The following is a 22,244-nucleotide window of genomic DNA, read 5'->3' as shown; positions in this document are numbered from 1 at the left end:
GCCGCCATGAAGCCGGCCGGGCTACTTACTGTCATTAGCCAGGGTCCAGCTGCATTAAGCCCAAAATGTCTCTTTGATGGACAATGGGATCAGAGAGGCATCAGTGGTGGAGACCAGGCTGACGGGAATAGCACGGATCGTTAACCTCTCAGGACGCCTGGGAATTAGTGCTCTCAGGGAACATGACATGCGCCGATTCTGGCTTTCAATGCACATGACGTTGAGCTGTCTTTTTTCCGATGGTCTTTTTCATGTCATGGAAGAAAGTCTTGATCAAATTCAATTTGCGGTTTGGCTGATCTTGTATTCCGTGTTCATCTTCACAGTTGTCCATCTATGTTATTTTATTTTCTGTACTTAATCCCTGTAGTATATTAGTTTATGCAGTGATATTTGAAGTGAGAACATTATTGATTTCATCTATATATTACCATGTTTATGTGTCAAATATAAATATAAACCTTGCAACGTTGTGGTTACAAAATAGATGTTGATCATTAGTCAAACACACCAACCGTAGTGCACATACTGATACAAGAAAGCTGAAAGATGTTTACAGAGATGCTTGCAGTACATACTGGCTCTGACATGGCAGGCATGAGTAACCAAAGGACTGAGAATAGTTTGACAGTGAGCAATTTCCTCTCACACATTGATGATAAACGAGTAAACTGAAGATGGAAGTGTTTGTGTGTATACGTGCCAAAAGACAACAAAGAGGCGTTATGTGTGTGTGTGTGTAAGTGTATAGGTATGTACCGGTAGGTGTACGTGTGTGTGTCAGTGTGTAGGTGTGTGCATGTGTAGGGGTGTGTGTGTGTGTGTGCCTGCGTGTGTGTACGAGTTAAGCCCCTATTTCCTCAATGTTAAAAGGGTGACACGGTTTGAGTAGGTGACGCCGTGCATCAATCCACCACATCTGAATGGGAAAATGACCTTCAGCTTTCCATAAACAGCTCATCAATAAACCCCTCCCTTTAATAAAAAATGACGACAAATTAATCAACCAAACCCTTCGCATTGCCACCGTCTGAGTGTGAGGAGGCGGCGTGGCTGCGAACAGCCCTCGTTTTAATCTATCACCGCCACTTCCATGTTTCTCTCACTGCACCGTCCATCATCTCCGCCAATGGCAGCCCAACTCTGCCGGGCTCTGACCGCATTCACTCTGCTCCATTGGCTCTCCAGTGTGTGTGTGTGTGTGTGTGTGTGTGTGTGTTTGAGAGAGATAATATATGCATCGTGTTGCAATGTTTATGCATACATGACGTAAACCGTACCAGGATTGTGCGTTTGGAGAGGAGAGCAGTGAAGCTCTCCTCTAATTGATATGGTTTAAGATTAATTTGTTAATATATACAAATCCGCTCAGACTAAAACAATCTCAAAACTTGACAAATAACCCTAAAGAGTACGCCCGAACAATGATGTTGTAAGTGGGAAAATGTTTTACAACTATTCTTGAAACTTGGAAATCTCGTTTGCAGGTATTCCATTGAACCTTGAATTGCTCCTTTGGTAATCCGGTGATGATGTAACTATTTAAATCCCCACAAATGGTGATGGATTCACACATGAATGTGTTTCGGGGGAAGCTATTTGTCAGTGAATTCTGGCTGGATGCTGGTGAATTTACCGGGAATTTCAAATTTTATAGTATAGTGTTGCTTTGTGTTGATTTTCACAGCTCAAGGAAAGTACTGTTGAGGTCGAGAGAAATAACTTTGACTCAGCTTCCAATACAATAAAACATTATTCTTCCAGCTACGGTTTTCTTTGAGACAAAGAAAAAAATCTTAGCTTGAAAAGGTGTAGTAGGTATTCACACAGAAAATAATCGTTGGTTGTCAGTCATCTTAACGAAAGAGAAAACATTACAGGGAAATTCGATCCAGTCCACTTCTGTTTAAAAACGGGCCGGTTCGCTGTTTTAACTGCTCTTTCTGTCTGCAAAGCATAGATGTGATTCTGAGAGATTCTTCTCAAACACCAACAAAAGGAATCTTAAATATTTACCCTCAAGCCTTACCTACACTCAGACATTATAATAGCCTATATGCTCTTCCAGTGTATGTATGTATTTGAGAGAGAGAACGAAAGAGAGAGAAAGAGAAAACTGGGAGACAGACAAGGCCGAGAGAGGGATAGCAATAGAGACAGACTGACAGAGAGAGAGTAATGACAGAGAGAGACAGACATACAGATAGACAGAGACAGAAAATGAGAGAAACTGGCAAAGAGACGGATCTGCCAAAAAGAGACCGACAGAGAGTAATTGACAGACAGAGGAGACAGAGAGGGCCAGACAGACAAACGAAGAGACAGAGAGGGAGAGAGCCAGAAACACAGACGGAGAACCAGAGAGGGAGAGAGCCAGAAACACAGACGGAGAGACAGAGAGGGAGAGAGCCAGAAACACAGACGGAGAACCAGAGAGGGAGAGAGCCAGAAACACAGACGGAGAGACAGAGAGGGAGAGAGCCAGAAACACAGACGGAGAGACAGAGAGCGCAATAGCAACAGACATCGATAGAGCGAGAGAGAGACAGTTGGTGTGAACTGACCGAGCAGCAGGCAGTGTGTGTGTGTGTGTGTGTGTAGTGACAGAAAGCCCTTAATCCGAGAGATAAGGCATTGGACCAGGGGGGTGGGGGGTTGGTAAGGGAACAGGGGGAGCGTGTGGGCGAGCAGACAGACCGGTGGTCCGACCTGGTGGGCTGCCCGGGGGGGCTGTGGGGGTATCAGGAGGCAGCTGAGGGCAGCACCCGGGAGGGAGACGGGAGGGCTAGGGGAAGGGAGGACAGGAGGTCCTCTACGGGGTGGAGGGTAGCATGGGCGCTGACACGCCTGACATTTAGCAGCGAGAGGGAGGGGGAGGACGGGGGGGGGGGAGAGGGGAGAATGGGGGAGGACTGTGATGCAGGACTAGCCCGGCTCTAATGAAAGAGAGTGACGGAGACAGTGGCGGCAGCGTCGGCGGCGTTGTTCCACTGGCTCCCGGGATGTGCGTGACTCGCACAATATGTCCAGCCTTCGTCTAAGGGGCTTTCTCTGTTGTGTTTGGTTGGTTTATGTTAGAAAGGAAAAGCGCTTTGAGCCCTTTTCATGTCCCTTGTGGAGCACTGCTCCTTTTGTGCGTGTTTGTGCGTGTTGTTTGCTGCGTGTCTTTGGCTGGCTAAACATGGCAGGTCCTGTAACGAAATGGCTGCGCCGTGGGAGTGTGAATACGGGATGGGAACCGCTCACCTTCCTCTCACGTGTGTCGATATCTTAATGCATTTGCTCTTTGAGAAGATATTTAGCTCATTAGAACAACATAATACGTTAGCCCGCGTACGAAGGAGCAAGAAGTTGATCTTGACTTTAATGAATCCATTGATCAAGGCTTAGTTAATTATTATTTCAAAAAAGCTACTTTAAATGCATTAAATAGGCAATATTTCCTCGTAACTTTTATGGCTGAGATATCTGGCGATAAAACTACTTTTACTAGTCTTGTCAGTGGTTACGAGTCAGACGGCTCGAAAATAGACATTCAGCCGAGCGACGGGGAAACGTATTTTAGCGAAACGACGACAACATGCGCCAAACGTAAGAGAAACTTCCCTCGGCATCGGACTGCGTTGATAACATTGTCTAGTCATAACGGAATTACATTTTCGGCAGTCAGTATTTGTGGACATCTGTGTAAACAACTTAATTAAGGCCATGTTTGATGAATTATAGCTGGTGAAGGCACTGCCGCCTTCAATACTTCACTTTCTTAATTACAGCCGACATCCATGTGTTCATTTACCCCTCCTGCCCCCCCCCTCTCACACACACACACGCAGGCGCACACACACACACATCCATGTGTTCATCTCCCCCTAACCCCCACACACACACATCCATGTTTGCTCCCCTACGCCCTCTACCCACCACCCAGCCCCATACACACACACACACACATACACCAACACACACCTCATTCTTTTCCCATTGCTCTCAATGATAGAAATTGAAAAACTACAAAAGGGAAAGTGCATTTCACACTCTACTGAACCAAAGCAGGGAATTCTGAATTAATCAAAACATAATAAGTTTACAAGATGATAAAGAGCGTCTTGTATATTAAAGTAAAGGGAGTCCTTTTATGGCACCAAGCCGGTGTTTTGTATTACAATCATTTTTAAGAGTGGTATAGCTTTGAATCCAAATTGAAATAAAGTCGCCTTTTTGGTTAGCCAATGTTATTAAGAGCCTAGTATTTTGTAATAGAGTATGTACGTGCGGGTGTGTGTGTGTGGTTGCTCTAACTATCCATCTATATATCTTTGCAGTTGGCATGAACCAGTTTCGGTCGGTGTTGAAGTGCTTTGACTCGCATATATAGAATCTATATTTCGACAGCATTCCAGTGTGGCCTACCTATACTACAACCGCATGCATTTGAATCAGATCCAATTCTATCCAATCTACATTTGGCCAGATCTACAACATTAAACGGCGATTAAACACTGTATACACCGTACTGATTGTTCTCTACAATGCACCTTTGGACTTGTAGAAGAAGAACAAGAAAAGATACATTACACACTAAATCCACCGTATCGCGACCACTCTCCATGTGTGGGTACCGAACAATGGGTGAAAAATAGCAGTCACGCACACACACACACACACACACACACACCCCTTTGTCTCTTGGTCCACATGCCAAGAATAAGGACGTTTCCTTCCTCTAAGCCTGGGGGTGGAGATTAGGCTAGTCTTCCAAACCATCCTCCAACACCTCCACCCCAGCCGCCTTATACTCCCTCTCTCTCTCCCTTTCTATCCAGCTACCCCCTGCCCCGGTAGATTCTGGTGGGTTCACCCTGCCTCCACCCCTGACGTCCATCCTCGTTCTGCCCGTCTGGCTCCGTCTGGCCGGTGCGGTGCCGGATGGCGTGCGTGAGTCTCTGAATGGCTTGTACCTGTTTATCCCGACAGCACACAGAGCTTAGGTGAGCAGTGAGAGAGCTTCCTCTCTCTCTTCCCCCCCCCCCTCCTCCCCCCCTCTTTTTCCTTTTCGTGGCGGCTTACCGCGGGCTCACCTCTCACAGCTGGAACACCTGTATGTGTGCCTTCGCACCCCTTAATCCCGGCCAAAAGGTGAGGCCAAATATTTGCTCCATCCGGCTCAGCCGTCACACAGTGCTGAACTCGGATGACATTGCAGGTCTCCCACCCCCCACCCCGTCCCCATCCCCGACCAGAAGAGGGCTTCAGGAAGTACATCATATTTTGGACAAATTAGGTCCCAGGGTTGTGTCGCGGATAGTCGTGTTTTCGTTTCAACTTCCCGTCCGAAGAGACTGGGTTCGATCCCCCAACATCCACGGTGAACTTGTAGCCTAGGCATCTTTTGAGAATGTTGCGAACCCCCCTGTAAAACCCTTATCCTTGACATGTAGTCTTTTTCAGGTAAAAGGGTCTACTAAATTATTCAATCGTAAATTACCCACAATTCAGTGCTGGAGTAAACATGGTTGGCGTTTTGTTGCTTGTTTCTTGGGGTCTCCCGTCTGCTTGAGAGTTTTTATACGTGTGTGTATTTAAATGCCAGGGCAACAGCCATAAGTGGTTCCAACCGAGTCAGTCAACTGAGCCCTATCCAACCTCATTATTATCCCCTGTACTGGCTAATTGTCATTTCCGCTTTGATGGTAATTTCCCTCGGTAACCAACCGCCCTCTAACTCCCTCACATATAAAGTGGCTTTCGAAAAAAAAGTCTGGGGGAATTGGTTTGCGCGGAGTGAAACTGAGCCCACGGTGTTTGGGAGCTTAATATTTTCTGCTCCAGACTGCTCATGTTATTGTTGCATTCATCACCTGTCTGGCAGCAGCAACGCACACTCACCACCCTCCCCCCCAGTGCCTCGATGGACGCCGACGATGAGGATGATGGGATTTCAGCTGAAGATCCGTGGTCCGAGAGAAGAATGAACATTTCATCACGGCGCTGCAGCATTGCGCTGTATTTAGAGTCAGAGTTTAGAATGCTGCTGGTGGTGGTGGTGGACCCTGGGGTATGATTCTCTCTCTCTCAATTCTCTCTCTCTAATGTTCTCTGACTGTCTTTCTCTTTTATATTCTCTATTTTTAGGGAGGACTGTATTTGGGGAACCACATATAATCTCAATAAAGCATTTAATACAAACATTTACATGCTGTTGCATTGGCTAGCCAAGGAATTTGAAATATGTTCACAACCTTTACGATGTCTCACACACAAACACACACACACACACACACACTATTTTCCACCACTGATACTTTTCAATGGCACGGGTCCCACATGCATATGTTGGAATTGACTAGCTGATGACTGGCGGCTGATTAGCCTCAGAGGGCGGAGCGGCCCGTCCTGAAATAGCCACCCGGTGTCATGGCGCTGGATGAGAGTAACCTGAACCCCCCTTCTGCTGCTCTGCGTCCGTCAAAAAGAATATCTCCCGTTTAACTGATTCAACTGCATTCCATCTGCCCAGAAAAAAAGACTGCCACCACGGTGCAACGATCTGCATGGAAGCTCGTCACGCGATTGACGGATGGATATTTCTGTCATTGGTTTGTTTTCCCCTTTGTTGTTACAGAAAAACAGAGGAGTTGGCAACGGATAACACTATGCAGTTTCAACCCAAAACGCAGATAAACCCATGTAGCAGCGGTCGTTTCACATCGCGCCGCGCGACGGGAACAGGAAGTCCACTGTGATCCAACACGGCGGCTGGCGGCCGCCATCTTGGATCCAGCGTGTTTCCTCAGTGCGTGTGCACATGTTGCTGATGGAGGCCCTTCGGCTGCGCCAGATGTTCCTGCGGTATCAACGGCTCCCCCTTCTCTTCTCTTTCCCCAGCCAGTCCTTTTATTAAGCAGAAGATATCTATCGGACTAAACAGACAACAGCTGGGGTCATTCCATCAGTGCCAAACGAGAATATAAATAAGGACAGAGATGATGATTAGGAATATTCTGACCCAGTAGGACGTTAAATCCCCCTCCTCCCCGCTGCGAGGTACATCAGCAGAATGCTAGCCTGTACCTGCGACTGGTTTGTGTGTGTGTGTGTGTGTGTGTGTGTGTGTGTGTGTGTGTGTGTGTGTATATCTGTGTGTGTGTCTGGATCTGTGCTGGGGGTATCTGTGTGTGTGTGTGTGTGTGTGTGTGTGTGTGTGTGTGTGTGTGTGTGTGTGTGTGTGTGTGTGTGTGTGTGTGTGTGTGCGCTTGTAGAAGTTTGTCTGTTTGCTTGTAGGAGTCTTATGTCAGTGTGGGTGCATGAGTAAAGTGTGTGCAGGCTTACATGTCTGGCTTTGTGTACCTGTGCGTGTGTACTCATACGCGTGTGTGTGTGTGTGCATGTGCGTGTTCCGAAAATAAGCATGAGAGCTGCCGACCGACGACAAAGGTATTAGATTATCTCTTCCAGCCATATGGATGACATTTTTTTTCTTGTTGAGAGACAGGAACTTCAAAGATGGCTGCTTCTGTTCGTGCCAGGATCCAATAATTACCAGCGCTCAAGCTGTGGTCATCTACCGTTTTTTTTGGTTTTTTTTACAATGACGCATCGTTATAAGATACCTAAATTTTATTTTTATATTCGAGTATATATATATCTTTATTTTTTTACAAGTAAGTGCATGGCGTACTTTGAAGAAAAACGTTAAAAACTTAAACTGAAAATTCGTAGTGAATTCATCATTCATTTTGTTGCCGTCAGAGTCTGACCTCAAAGACACTGGCTATGATCTGGTCAGAGGTTATGGCTACACAATTTACAAGACATTGTAACAGCTCCCCAATGACACTAGGCCTCCATGGGGAATGCCCTCAGCAGGAGTTGAACCCAGGTCTTAGAGCTGGTAACCAACAGTTATTCAGAGCGACTGAGTCACTAACTATCGCCTCATCTGAGTTTGTAACTGACAGCAGCAAATACAACTTAGTATATCAATTTCACTTATAAATGCTTAGTAAGGCTCAGATTGCTCTCTCTCTTTAGATAAGCTAGCACAAAATGAAATGACACATTATGAAGTGTTTATCAATCATTAGCACATTGAAAACTGTTTGTAAATGATTAACTTGTGCTTGATTGTATTAAAACCATTAGGCTATATCATTGTTAGTTGTCTCTTGATAATCTACATTTGCTGTATTGATATTTATTTCACTTATTATGAATTGCTTACTATTGAGTCTCCATGTCTGAATAATGTTTTTTTTCAATTATAAATTCACAATTGACTAATGCTTTATTAATGCTTCAAAGTTGCAGTTATTCCAAGTTGCTACTCAACTTAGGTAAAGTAATGTGTAAAATTGTGTGACGTAAAATATAGAATAAAGACAACTGCCCTCATATTTAAAAAGGCCCCTATTTCATCACCAGGCGTCTTTTCGAAGAGCCGTTTGGGAGTTTCAAACCGAGTGTAAGGAGTGGACTGGGAGACTGCATCGACTGACCAGAGTTGACCTGGGCATCACATCCGAGTAGAAACTCCCACTTGTGATGTAACATACAGTGATGGATTCCGAATGAATGGCTTGCAAAATAGGGGGCCTTCATATGACATAGATAAACAGACATATAATATAAGAATTGAACAAGGACATTGCTGATGTATTCTCTATTACTATCACTCTAGTGAGTAGGGTCAGTTTGTTTCTTGGAGTTCAAAGCTCAAACTCATTCTTGTGTTTTTATTCTTGTTAGGCCGCAGGTTGCTAAGCCTGGACCTCCCAATATAGCCGACTTAGACCCGATATAGCGGACTTACACTACAATGGCAACCATGTAGAGAGTCAACAATGCCAGGAGAGATTACCAGGGAAGCGCTTCTTGAATTTCATAGCTTAAAAAGACAATGTGCACCTGCCACACTTTTACGCCAAGAGTTTAGATCCGTTCACACACACAAACATTCCCGCGCTTAACCACACACACATTGACACACAACGCCCGTGATGAGCACGTGTGCACGCACACACACACACACACACACACACACACACACACACACACACACACACACACACGTCAACCTTCAAGGAAACGTCACCTCCATTGTGACGTTTCCAATGCTTGGAATCGCCAACATAATCTTTTTTATTATTGCTGTGATAATAATGATTTAACATTGTTTAACTCGTACATACTTTATTCAATCCCCACTACCTCCATTGTTCCCAGCGACATATTTATTGCGGTATTTTTTCTGCAGATTAAAGTGATGACCCATGTCTCGCTGTCTATCTCTGTCTGAGGGGGAGAGGACATTTCCTGATGATCACAGTTCTTTTAAAGTGCTATAGAGTTGAATCACAGCTTGTTTGCTGCATAAGGCAGAAGTGAGCGTTCTCAATTTGGGGCCATTTCAACAGGTTGAAAAAGGCCTTTTTTTTACCAGTCCTGTGTCCTGAGTCTATGTGAACATTTAGCATGTACCACAAGAACCCGGTGAACCCATGGTACCTTAAGGTCAACTCTGGTCTTATCTCGTGTCAATTGTTCAGAGAAAATTGTTGTTGAAAATATCATTGTTTTTTGTAGATTGAAAAACTGCTCAGATACTGGAAAATAAAAAGCGTCCAGAAATACAAAAAATATTCTTAAATATACATAAGCAAGTATATGCAAATAATTGCAGATGTACTCCCTTCCACCAAAAATGTTTCTCCTGCATGCAAAATGGAGCTGCAGTCACCGCTAGTAGAATACTTGACAGTGAGCCTAGGGTCTGCCCACGTTGAAAAGCCCATATTGAAACACAGTTTTATCTGTCCGTCCTTCAAGGCCCTTAACCATTATATTTAATAGGCCGGGCCCACCTGCCCACTACACACAGGACCCCACGGAATGAACATTTAAATGGTAAAATGATGCTACTATTAAAACTGAATACTAATCAGAACTTTGATATTTTTATAGTTCTATATTCATATAAATTACAATTCATAAAATTAATTCAAAATACAATAATGAAAACTTGTTTATAAATGTGTGCAACTACATTATTCTGCTGGGAGCAGCAGGGTGACCACCTATAACCCAATCTTTATTCCTCTATAAGGTTTGACCTTGTCGGCCCTTTAGCACTTTCAGACTTTTAACAAAGGCGACGACAGTACAATGGCCAAAAGGAAACATTTTCTTCCTTTTCAAAGTTTGTTGCTATTTGTTTGCTGTTTTTCTCTCCCACAGTAAAGAAAATGAAGGAGTATTCTGGGGTCAGGAATCGTCCTCACTGTGTAATTACACTTTATAATGTGATAACTACCTCCGGAATTAGGGACACAACACCAGCCGCACAAGGCAAATCTGAACTCTCATATGTCAGGAAAATGTTCACACAGCTGATCGTAATTGCTATCTCCACCTCTTCCTTCCAAGTCCATAGAAGTGAGGAGAAAAAAATAAAAACCTACCTTTAGTTCTGTTGCCAAAAACTGACAGATAGAAATTGCTTCTTTTGAAAGGAAACTACATGTTTCATTTTTTTTTCACCTTCTCCTTCCTTCTGCTTTTTGTCAGCTGTTTGACAAATAGATTTGAACAACGATACAAAAAACATATTTTCACAACTGTCACAGAATTGGGTCTTGGTTGATCTGATCACAAGGTAGACAGCTTAAAACAGCGGCGTGAATGCTTCTGCGCTGCATTCAAAAGCAGTGATCCGATCCCCAAAAAATCCTTACTTTGATAACGGTGGTGGGGACACAGACACCATCATTGTATAGCTTGAATTCGATCGTCATTTGTCAAGCATATCATTGCATCCCCTTAAGCCTTCCTACATAATCATGCCTACATTATCCCTCCTTTTTTGACTTGTCTTTTAAAATTCCGCCAACGGCTTCTCAATCAAGTGCTCAAAGAGCATTGCGTTCCCGTGGCTACAGTCCTGTGTCAGATGGTTGGGGTTGTTAACTTTATTGGACTCGATGCTAATATTGGTGCACATTCATCAATGAAGGTCAAATGCAAGGGCGCCTTAATTGTTTTTCCTTGCTCCGAGTCAACGAAAAAGGACAGTGCTAATCGCAGGTAAAATGTCATGCTGTTTAGCCATCCGTCTTCTTTAAGCGCCTATTCCGGGACGCTAGGGGGAAGGGGGGACGGGGGGGACGGGGGGGGCTGTCGCTGCTGACAATGGTGGCTTAGGTGGGGAGACGGTGAGTGGCTGGGACAGACACACACGAACAACCGCACACACACGGGTACCATTCACATCTCGGCCCATTAGTCCAAGCTGCATGTAGGGGGAGGCAGCAGATAGCTGAGAACCAATCCCGGCTCTCTGAAGCTCTGTGGAGCTCTGTGGAGCAAGGCAACAGCGCTACCTCCTGGAGCTCCGGTAAGCCCCCCCACCCCCCCCCCCACCCCAACTGTTCATAGTCCTTAAAAGACAATTTGACTGAGTCTCCATCTTTGATTTCACAAAAGGGATGTGGTGTTTGCCTGTCGTCAGCTCCACACAGTAATGAGCACTACAGTGCTCCACCCACACCTTTTAACGCGTCCACTTATCAGAACGTGTCTTTGTTGACATTACATCAATGCCTGCCGCCTACAATTGATTTGTTCTTTAAGTGGCTCTGATATGTTCACAAAATGCAGGCAACTAAGAGGAATGAGGGAAACATAACCAGTACTAAAAACTACAACACATGGTGAGGCTTTAGAATGACCTTCCTTGTTCTACATTGTAGCATAACTCTAGAATTATGAGCGACAACGTCATTTTTAGAATGCAAAGTTATATATCGTTGGTACTGCTGGATGAATAATTTCTCTAAATTAAAAAATAATTTCACTGTTTATGCACAAGTGAACCTGTCCCAAATATTATAATGTGTGGGCCAAAAGTGCCAACAAGACAAAGGAAGTGATTGTAGGAAGGCAGAGCGTGATCAGTCTAATTGTCTTCCACCGACTTCTGCTTGACACCACATTTTTATAAAAAGGTTTTAACTAGTCAAACAACCTAATGAGCAGAGTGCTCTCATTTTATTCGTTAACAAATGCTTAATTTAGGATCCAGACTGAGCGACATTGTCTTTTCAACCCACGGAAACAATTTGAACAGCACTTTGCCACGTCTACAGCTAATTCCATGATGACTTCAGGATAAAGATCGGGACTTTACTTCCAAGATGTGAGACACTGACACTAACAACCCGTGTTGTGTTAGCTTATTTGGGGTACTACAACATTACATGAGCTCTGCTAACAATCTGTGCTGCTGCCAGAATTTTTTCCTATCCCTCTTGCCGTCATCCAGACAAAATGTCTTAATCTCCGTCTCGGTGAGTCCCTCTGTCTGTGCAGTCTTAAATCTCCCTCCTGAGACCCGGGCTCCAGTTTTTCAGTATAATATCGCTACTTCAACTTGCTATTCGAGCTGCAACACCATACTACTCATCAAGATCACACCAGAACAAGCTTGTAATGCTCGTACTTAGAGTCCAGATAATGTGTGATCACACTTCTCAAGTCACTTTTGGGCGGTGTGTGCGTGCGTGTGTAGGCATGCATATGTGTACGCAGAGGAGGAAGGCAAATCAATTAATTAAAGATAGCATAACATAAATTGTGAAATCAATGATGTGAATCATTGGGAAAATGAGAGCTACTCACCACAGGACTAGGGTGTGGAAGGCGACTGCAGCACAAGTGTTCCCGCTGATGAGATAAAGCCTGAGTGACAGCCAACCCCTCCGTCTTCATTCACCCTATGATGTTGAATTGACCCCCGACCAGTGACACTTACACAGGAAATACAATGATGTCTTTGTGATCTAAATGTGACCGTCAATGACCCAACATCATAAACCATAGTGAAGGGAAGGTGTGGAAAGGCCGCATTGATTGCAGATTGGAGTTTTTAGCTACACATGAAATATCGTTCATCTAGTTTCTTGATATTTGCCGTGGGGCTAAAATGCCTAAAAGAGAGGACAGATCATTGCTTGCTGAAACCAGAAGATCATGTTTGTATGCCAGCTTGGTTAAACTACATTGACTTACATTAACTTTACTCTTTGGGATTAAGAAAGTACATTTTGTCAAATTGTCAACACAACACAGGAATACAATATCATACATTGACTAGACCTTTATTAGCAGAGACGCTCAACCAATGAATACGATGAGGTCAGTAACATGTCCTTGAAAAGCAGATGGTGGGTTAGGGCATCTTGCTGAAGGATGACTACAGGTAAGCTGTGGACATTGGGATTCAAACCCAGTGTCTTTGGACCACCACTACTACGCTATGATTCTCATTAAAGGCTTGTCCCCTCTATGACAATCATTGTGGGACCATATACCCTGTTGCTCTGAAAAGTTCTGCTAAGGAGGGTTTTAAATATGCATTATGGTCGGAAGAGATTAAGTTTGTTCAAAGGTGCGTTTGTTTTTCTGTTTGATGTAGCTAAACTATGATTCTATGGATGTGTAAACGTGTTTTTAAGAGTTATAATTAAAAGTCCTGTTCATTACAAAGATACACTGCGACACTGACCTGATTACTTTGCTGTTGCTTTTTTTTTAACTAGCTCCTCTGTTGCTAATTCTTGTTCACTACAGTCGAGTTCCCGTGCGCCATAATCACGTTGCGATTGTGTTCAGACGGAGTCACCTTTAATTTCCCCCTGGCATGATCGCTGATTAACGATGAGTCACCCTTACATATTGGACCATTTTCATTTATTTTAAGTGCAGGGGATTTTTGTGTTTTCAGAACCTACAGTGTCTGGAGCTCACAACAGGTTTGAGCTTGGGGTTCATTGTATGTCAGAGTGTGTTCTCTCTATCTAAATATATATATATATATTTATTTATCTTTATGAGATACAAACATGGCTGTATCAACAGACTATTGTAATCTCCCTTCCTGATTTGCGAGATGTAGGTCTCCAGACAATGGCGCTTGTTAAATCACTGTTGCTCTTGGCAGATCCATGCAGGGGCGCCCATGGGACATACTTGGCCACTGAAGAATGTTCTGCTTGTTTTGACTCGGATTCCACCCACCGTCTGATAGAGTCTAGCTGCATTTATGGCATGCCTTTCTGTCAAACCAACGGCGGTGTGTTTTTATGTGTGCTGGTATTTTCACGATATATATATATGTATATATATATACATATATATATATATACATACATACATACATACATACATGCATACATACACACACGCACTTTTAGATTTGTCATCTTTGTCATGATTAGCTTCTGCTGCTTACTATTTACTCATAAGTTTATGTGATATGTAGAATATGTCTATCAGTGCTGAAGGCTATTTGTTTTATCATTGACAAGAAACCATTCAAATCCTGACAAGAGGATATATCTATAGGCTACACTAATGCATTCTCCTGCTGTGTTTTCATGGTAATGTTTCTGTGAAAGACAATAACGATTTTTTGATGTACGGACATATATTTATTGATAAATATGAGAAATGTTCAAAGAGCAAGAAACCATGCTTTTGCTTTCTTTTTTCTTTTCATTAGTACACAAAGTAAAACGAATTATGCATTATGGAGAATATTTCTGTTTAAGTTTGATTCACTTAAATTTGTTTTCTTAGACTTTGCATCATCATTCAAGGCGTCAGTACAAAACAAAAAACTCCAACCCAATTTGAACAGAGTTAATAGGTCTAAGATCTGTATTGTGTGGAGTATTGGCAGGGTGTTAATCTAGGCAAATAGAAATGAAACCAGCCTGTTTTCTAAATGCGGCCTTCACCAAACAATGCCTTGTTTGATTTAATTAGTTTTATCCCATTTGGGACCCATCTGAAACACATAGATGAAATGAATTACTTCCATCCATTCCATATCTTTTCTCTCCCTAAATGACCTCATGACATTTTAAACATAACGACAATGTGTCATGGTTTTGTCCTGGGCCAAAGTGTCATGTAAGTATGGCGTCAACGACTAGTAAATGTTAAAACATGTATGGTGAGATAAATATTCCTAAAAGATCTATTATCTCCATTTAAAAATAGGTTTATATGAGCAAATCATCAAATGTGAGAGAGAAAAGTATATTTTAATGTTTCTCGTCTGCGTATAGTTGTTTTGATAGTAAATATTGTCCAAAGAAGAAAAGGATTTAGAAGAGATCTGTAATTAACATTAAAGGTGCAACCATTCTTTTTTATGGGCATAATACAATACACCATAAACCACATATAATATAAGGCATTACAGGCAGCACAATACAAATGCTGCCGACTCAGAAAATGGATGTTCTGAACATCCAACCTTACATTATCTTTTCTACAGCCTGCCCTCGCTGCGGGAAGACAGTTACACAACAGTGAAGTGCTATCGTGTTGTTGATTTTTGTGTGTGTGTTGATGTGTGTGTGTGTGTTGATGCGTGTGTGTTGATGTGTGTGTGTTGATGTGTGTGTGTGTGTGTTGATGTGTGTTGATGTGTGTGTGTGTGTGTTGATGTGTGTGTGTGTTGATGTGTGTGTGTTGATGTGTGCGTGCTGGTGTGCGTGTGCGTGTATGCGTGTGCGTGTGTGTGTATTGATGTGTGTGTGTGTTGATGTGTGTGTGTGTGTGTGTGTGTGTGTGTTGATGTGTGTGTGTGTGTGTGTGTGTTGATGTGTGTGTGTGTGTGTATACACAGACAGACTGCAACCGCTGAGAGGGACTTAAGCTGAGTGAGCAGCAGACGTATAAACCTAGGAAAATGTCCAAGCATGACCTCCCGTTGCCGAGCAACCAGCATATCATTTGATTCGATTACCCTCCGTCTATCAGAGCTGTAATGTGCTCTCCGCGGCTAGCTCATCACATCTCCCTCCTTCTTTTTGTCTTTGTCTTTTTCATCAAATATCAAGCTGCTATGTGATTATTTCGTCAAACATTTTAGAAAAGAGGAGTGTAAGAACCGAGCGCACCAATAGGGAAATATTTACGCAAGTAGTGGAAAAGCAAATGTTATACTAGAGTGGCTGAAGACACAGGATGTCAAGTGAAATAGAAAAAAAAAAGTATCTAAAAAGTCCAGTTGAAGGAACTGTACTATTTTACGGATTCATTTGAGGAACATGTTAGAAGGATCGATGGGTTGCATTCTACATGTTGAAAACATACGCCGTGTACATTTTTCACTTTGGCTCAAATTAACAACTCACTTGTTTCATTGAGGAGTAAATGGATTGTTAATATTGTTAATTGTTAATAAAAAAATATTTTGAAAAAACGATTGGTGTCGTGTCGAGTCAAGCCCCTACTGAAAATGGCCAAGTGTAATTCAACATTATTAACCGTAACGAGATAAAATGATACTAATGGAAAAGTGGGATATTTTTGTTTTGCTCGCAATGATGGTCTAAAACATATTAGATAATTAAAGCTATAGGGAGCCATAAATAAACGCTAGCTTATGATAAAATAAGATATTGAATTACCCTGCTCTGTTTGTGTGAAGAAGTTTGGTGGCCAACGGTTGCTTTGTTGCCAGTGAGATTTTCCCCTCGATATTATTGTCATCTTCAATCACAATACTCTGCCAACTTATGAAATTGTGAATGTAACTTTCCAATGCATAGGCCTTTCTGTCTCCGGATTATAGAAATGTGAAGCTGAATGGGTCTGTACTAATACAGTGCGATTTAGGTTTAGTGAAAACACTTAGGTAATCGCATTGTAAATCTAGAGGTAACTTTGTCATAGTCACCATGTTTCTGCAACGTTACATGTTGTAGTAATTCACAGAAGTAAAGTAGGTCTACCTATTTAGGTAGACCTAACTGGTAGGGATGGGCAAAACGATTATTTTCAGAGAATCAGTTCTTTCAGTTCCGTTCACTATCAGGATTTGTTCGTTTGATTTGTTCGTTTGATTTGTTCGTTAAGTCAGTTTACGTCACCTGATAGGGAATCTCACAGGTTTGCTTATAAGTATTGGGTACACCCGGCAATTAAGGCTTTCTCACAGCCTGCCCTACCATAAGGGTAATGACGGCGGTCGAAACGCCAGCCGTAATTGAGCTGCGTCAAGCTGCACCGAATCGAACCACACCGCGGGGTGGAAACGAGGGGAAAAAAATAGAAACTAAAAAAAATTGTCACGGTGCGCTCGGAAAACAAAACTCAATCAATATAAGGTTGTTGGGAGACGGAGCTCTGTTCATTTGTATATTTTATTAATGTGACCATATTTTTGTTTTATGTTAAAAAAATAAATAATCAAAGAATAATAATAGTACATTTAATTTAGAGGCGTCTTTCAAGGCACCCAAGGTCACCTTACAGAGCATAATGTCATCATAAATCGTTTAAAAAGACAAAACAAACAAACAATCAAGACAGTGATCAGTTAGATGTTGTGTGCATCATTTCTCGTTTTGGGAATCAGTTCTCGTCGTTCACATTCAGGATTCGTTCGTTGTGAACGAATCATTCGCGACCGACCCATCCCTTCTAACTAGTGACATTAGGCAAATCTCGATAGCATGCAGCACTATAAGACAATGTTTACATACACTGCGGTACATGTATTAAGGTTGCTTTTGATAACATGAGGGTGTACAGTTCCATCGCAACAGTTTCATTTTGAATACCAACTTTTCAAACAGGGAGAAGCCTATTTTAAGTTATCGAACTGGAAAACGACCTCAAGAACTAAAGACTCCATAAATGGATGCATTTAAGAATGCACACCTACTTATAATCCCCCTCATCCGCAGACTGCCATTCACTAGACTATTTAACACTTGGATTAAAAAGGGGATGAAATATTATAATTGATTCCTCTTAATACATGAGATGATTGGGTTAAAGGTCGGCGCATGAGCTGGTCTATGCTAGGATAAATAGGTTGAACCAATCCGTCTTTTCCACCTGTGCGATTCTTAATGCTGCATATTTGCATCACACTTTCCCATTTCTTTATCTGTTTTCCTCACTTTAACTTGTTTATTTTTGACGTGGCTGATACAAAGAACCTTAGGTCTAACGAGGGTTTGTCTCTCTCGCTGGAGGACTTCTGTTAGTCTGGGTCCTCTATGCAAGTTTGTCTTCCATAACTGGAGATAAAAATGGCCAGAGGAGAAGGTATGGATCCTGTGAGGACCCGTTTTGCAATATATCCGGGAAGATTTAGTCACTTTTTTTTCACAGATTGTCCTTAGATGTGCTTGAAACAATTTCCCAGTACAGCACAGATAAATCATCTCAAAGAAGGGTGCAGCCTTACGCAACGCAAAAGAAGAAGAGGCACTTGAAGCCGAATAGTAAGAAAGATAAGGACGAAAAATACCACAAAACAGCCCTTGATAAAACCCTTAACATAAAGGGATGCGCACGTCATACTGGTTATTACAATGAAAACCTGTAAGTTGAGGTCACCCGCCTCTCTCTGCAATGCCTTCTTCAACATCGCTTCCTACCCTGGTTTCCTGCAGTAGTCGTCTGCCATTATCCTTTCCTTCCCTCGATTCCTTTAGACGGAAGCCAGCAACATCCCCATGTTTTATTATGGATTTTTGTGTGCAGAGAGGCTGTGGATGTGCATGAACTGACTCCAAGTACCCAGTTCCTCTCATAAATATGAATTGACTAGCTTAACATTACACCGGCGTTAACAAAAATGTACCCTTAATCTGACTTACGCTAGCGGATCACATTTTTGGCAGTAATAGCGGAAGAAGACTAATAATTTTTATTTTATTTATCATACCAAACCGAAAAACAACATAACACACGCTGGTAAGAAACAGAACTCGTACATTTGAAATGTGTGAATGCGTTTAATTTCCCATCTTGGCTTACGCTCTGAATGGACCCGCGGATATGGCTTGATCCGCTTCACACTTTAACCACAGCATTAATCGGGATAACCGACAACAACAAAGCCAAGTTCCACACTAACAGTTCTCAAGGTCTATCTGGTCTGCGTGTAGCCCACAACTCTCCCGTGTTCCCGTATGCAGATAAATGTTTATTTATGGGTGATTTTTCCTTTCTTCTTCCATGTGGTCCGTGTTGTGTTTTCATTGCAGGGGCGATTCGAGCCAGACATCACAACAGTCGCTCTGTGGGCTTTTTAACTGGTCGTGCTCCCCCACTGTCCATCTCAGGGCATGGGGCGACACAAGAAACCCTTGATGGATTTTAGACTTTCTTGTTGCGCTGTTTGTACTGCCACCCTGCCAGTACAAAGTCATTCTGTAATGTCTTTGAAGTCACTACTTCTACTCCTCTTTTTCGGTGGTGTTTTTCGTTAGATGTGACCACCAAACCCATGTGCTCCGACGGTCAACATTGTTAAATATTAATGACTTTCATGGACAGACGCAGTGGTGGAAAAACCCAAGGCAGTGGTGGAAAAACCCAACACTTTGATAATCGCTGAAGGGATATGCAGGTGTTAGAGCAGCAAATCAAATCACACATGTACCATACAAATTGAGTAGCACAAACTACAGCTTTAACCACACACACACACCAGGGTATTTAGAAATACTGACGATATGAAATTCAATACAGTCAAAAATATAAACACTCGTCTTTCTATTAAAGTTACTTCAGACATCTTATGAATACATTTAATATGTTGTAAGAATTTTTGAGCAGAATATTTTATAAAATAGCCCAAAATAAAATCTCTGCCGTTACATTGTTGTTGTGATTACAATAGATTTGTTAGCCAAGAATAAGTGGCTGGCCCGGGTAGGCAGAGTTAACCCATGTTTTTAAATAAAGACTGCCCCCACTGGACCATTCTAGTTAAAGTGACCTTTAAGGCCTCATACTGCTGCTGTGATGGTGTATCAAAGTAATCGCAAATCAATAGCATTTGATGTAGTTTGAAAGTAAATAACTTTTTAAGTTAGAAAGTTATTGTATGTTTAACAGATATTCATACTCCGAATTGCAGCTATGTATATCTGTCGGGCAGTGGCACTGCTCTCTATAGTGCCATCTTATGGTCATTATCTCTACACAAGAGCCAAATGACAAAGTACCTTGCTCTAAGCAATAGCCTAACTAAAACGCCATTAATCAAGATTACGTCTCACGTTTCAAAATGTCTTCAATGGATTGATGGGAATCTATGAAGGTATGATCAGAGCAAAACAACTGAGCACCTGTGATCCTAAACACATTCTTTAAATGTCATAATGTTTGACTTCCAGCTGAAACAGTGGGGTTCCCTGGCTCTTTATACATCAGGAGCTGGCTGGAGATGCAGACCCAAACAAGCTCCTCTGATTGGGCGAAAAGGTTATCGATCCCTTAACTGTACCCGCCCCTGGCTCTATAGGTGCACAGTAACTTTTGCTCCATATTTCGATGAGATATGCGGTGCAAGAGTGTGAGCGCGTGGAGCTTCTCATTTGGGAGCAAAAAAACAACATCTGAGCCTCGTAGCGGGAGATTCCAGCAGTTGTAGTTATTGACTTGTGTTTGTGCTATGAAAGCATATCCAAGACATATTTTCTTTTAGTGAAAAAACCTTCTACAGGTATTCACATACTATTCTGGGATGGGCACATTTGGTCCATGACTTCAACATTTTTTATACGGGTGTTTGAATGTGTAATATGTTAGATTCACTGCATCAACAGATGATTTTCAAGATTTGTGATTTTTACGATAGGATTTGTGAACCTTCAATGTAGAATTTGAGAAGGTGTAACTGTTGTGTTGTGTTTGTACGAGAGAAAAATAATCACACCAAAACATTTTTCTCTGTGACTTCAAATTTACTGACAAACATCTGTGACTTTCTATTTCTATTTTCTACAACTACAAATGCCACTGTCACAGGTGCTCAGCTGTTTTGCCCCAATAATACTTTCATATGTTTACTGCTAGCTTTAAAGTTAACAGTAAAAAGAAGGTTAAAGACTGCATGGCCAGTGAAGCTCCGGTGTAGTCGTAACACACAAAGACTATTTACCTGTTCAACTTACTTTCCATATCAGTACATTGGTGGATACTATCACAGAGATCTAGACTAGAATATGGAAGAAGGGGGCCCATGTCCTATCTATTCATTATTGTATAGGGCACAAGTATTAAACCCGAGCTAGATATGTCTAAGTCTGCAAATTGCATATTAGACACTCAGCATTGCAGGCTAGACTATGTCACAATCAAAAGGTGTCCTGCCGCGCACGCGCGCACACACACACACACACACACACACACACACCCACACCCACACACACACACAACCGAAGTGTATAACCTAGAATCATGCGGGTTGAACCCTCAAAAAGGTCTAGTCCCACCGTCCCACTGCGACCCATGTGCTTATGAATCTGAAGGAGCCATCGAGACACAGAGAAAAAATAGAATGAGAGATCTATGGTTCCCTACTGTGTTTCCCCTGAAAGAAGAGGAGATATTCCCTGTTGGGTGGCCCGGCTAAGACCGTCCTGCCAGCGGGGGCAAAGGCAGGACTGCGATGAATAAGTCCTCGGAGCCCAGAGCGTTTTATTGAAAACGCCGCCCCCCCGCATGCAACGTTTTCTGGGGGTATCCCTCTGCAAGATATGCCACACGCCCAAAGCCCTTTCCCCCATAATCCTCCTTTTAACTCCTTTTAAACTGCAAACTGTCAGAGGGATCTTCTGGGTTTGTTTGAGTCCAAATTGTGAGCAAACTGTGCTTGTCGTCTGGCCGGCAGGAAAGAGATAGTTTGAGTCGCACCGTAGTCATTTAGGGTTATTTCCAGCACATAGGGTTTGATTTGTTTTTGTAGCTCTGATAGACTGAAGGTAAAACATGAATCCACCGTACCTCGAGATTTGAGACCTTGAGAATAAAAGCATATTATTTAAGCATTACGCCAACAATTAGCCTAGAGGTACTGTGATTGATCTGCGATGTCCGCAGTCAAACCCCGGGCTACTCATGCAAGAGTGTGATGCCTAAACATCTACCTGCTCCTAAATAGTTGAGTCACTGCAAGTCTCAATGGAAGCAAGCAAAGTATGCTAAATGATTAAACAGTAGATTTATAAAGGGAAAAAAATACATCATTATTCTCTTCAAGTTAAAAAGCATGTCTACACAAGGCCCAAGGGGATGGCGGTCAGGAAGCTGGGAGCCACACAAACCTGATTAAGGCCATTAGAGCTGAAGGTCTCCAACGTTAACTGGTGTTGATTAAACACAATAGTGCCACATTATTGGCTGGCTCTCATCGAGACATCAAACAC

At 42.5% G+C, this 22,244-nt stretch overlaps 1 long non-coding RNA gene across 1 annotated transcript in view; it reads right to left on the bottom strand.

Annotated features, from left to right (window-relative positions):
* Positions 1-22,244, bottom strand: part of LOC115532584 (uncharacterized) — a 60,504-nt gene that overhangs the window by 5,445 nt on the left and 32,815 nt on the right. The window lies entirely within an intron of this gene.

This window comes from Gadus morhua, chromosome 19 (genome assembly GCF_902167405.1).
Source record: "Gadus morhua chromosome 19, gadMor3.0, whole genome shotgun sequence".
Classification (NCBI taxonomy): Eukaryota; Metazoa; Chordata; class Actinopteri; order Gadiformes; family Gadidae; genus Gadus; species Gadus morhua.
This window is presented reverse-complemented; position numbering and strand designations above follow the sequence as displayed.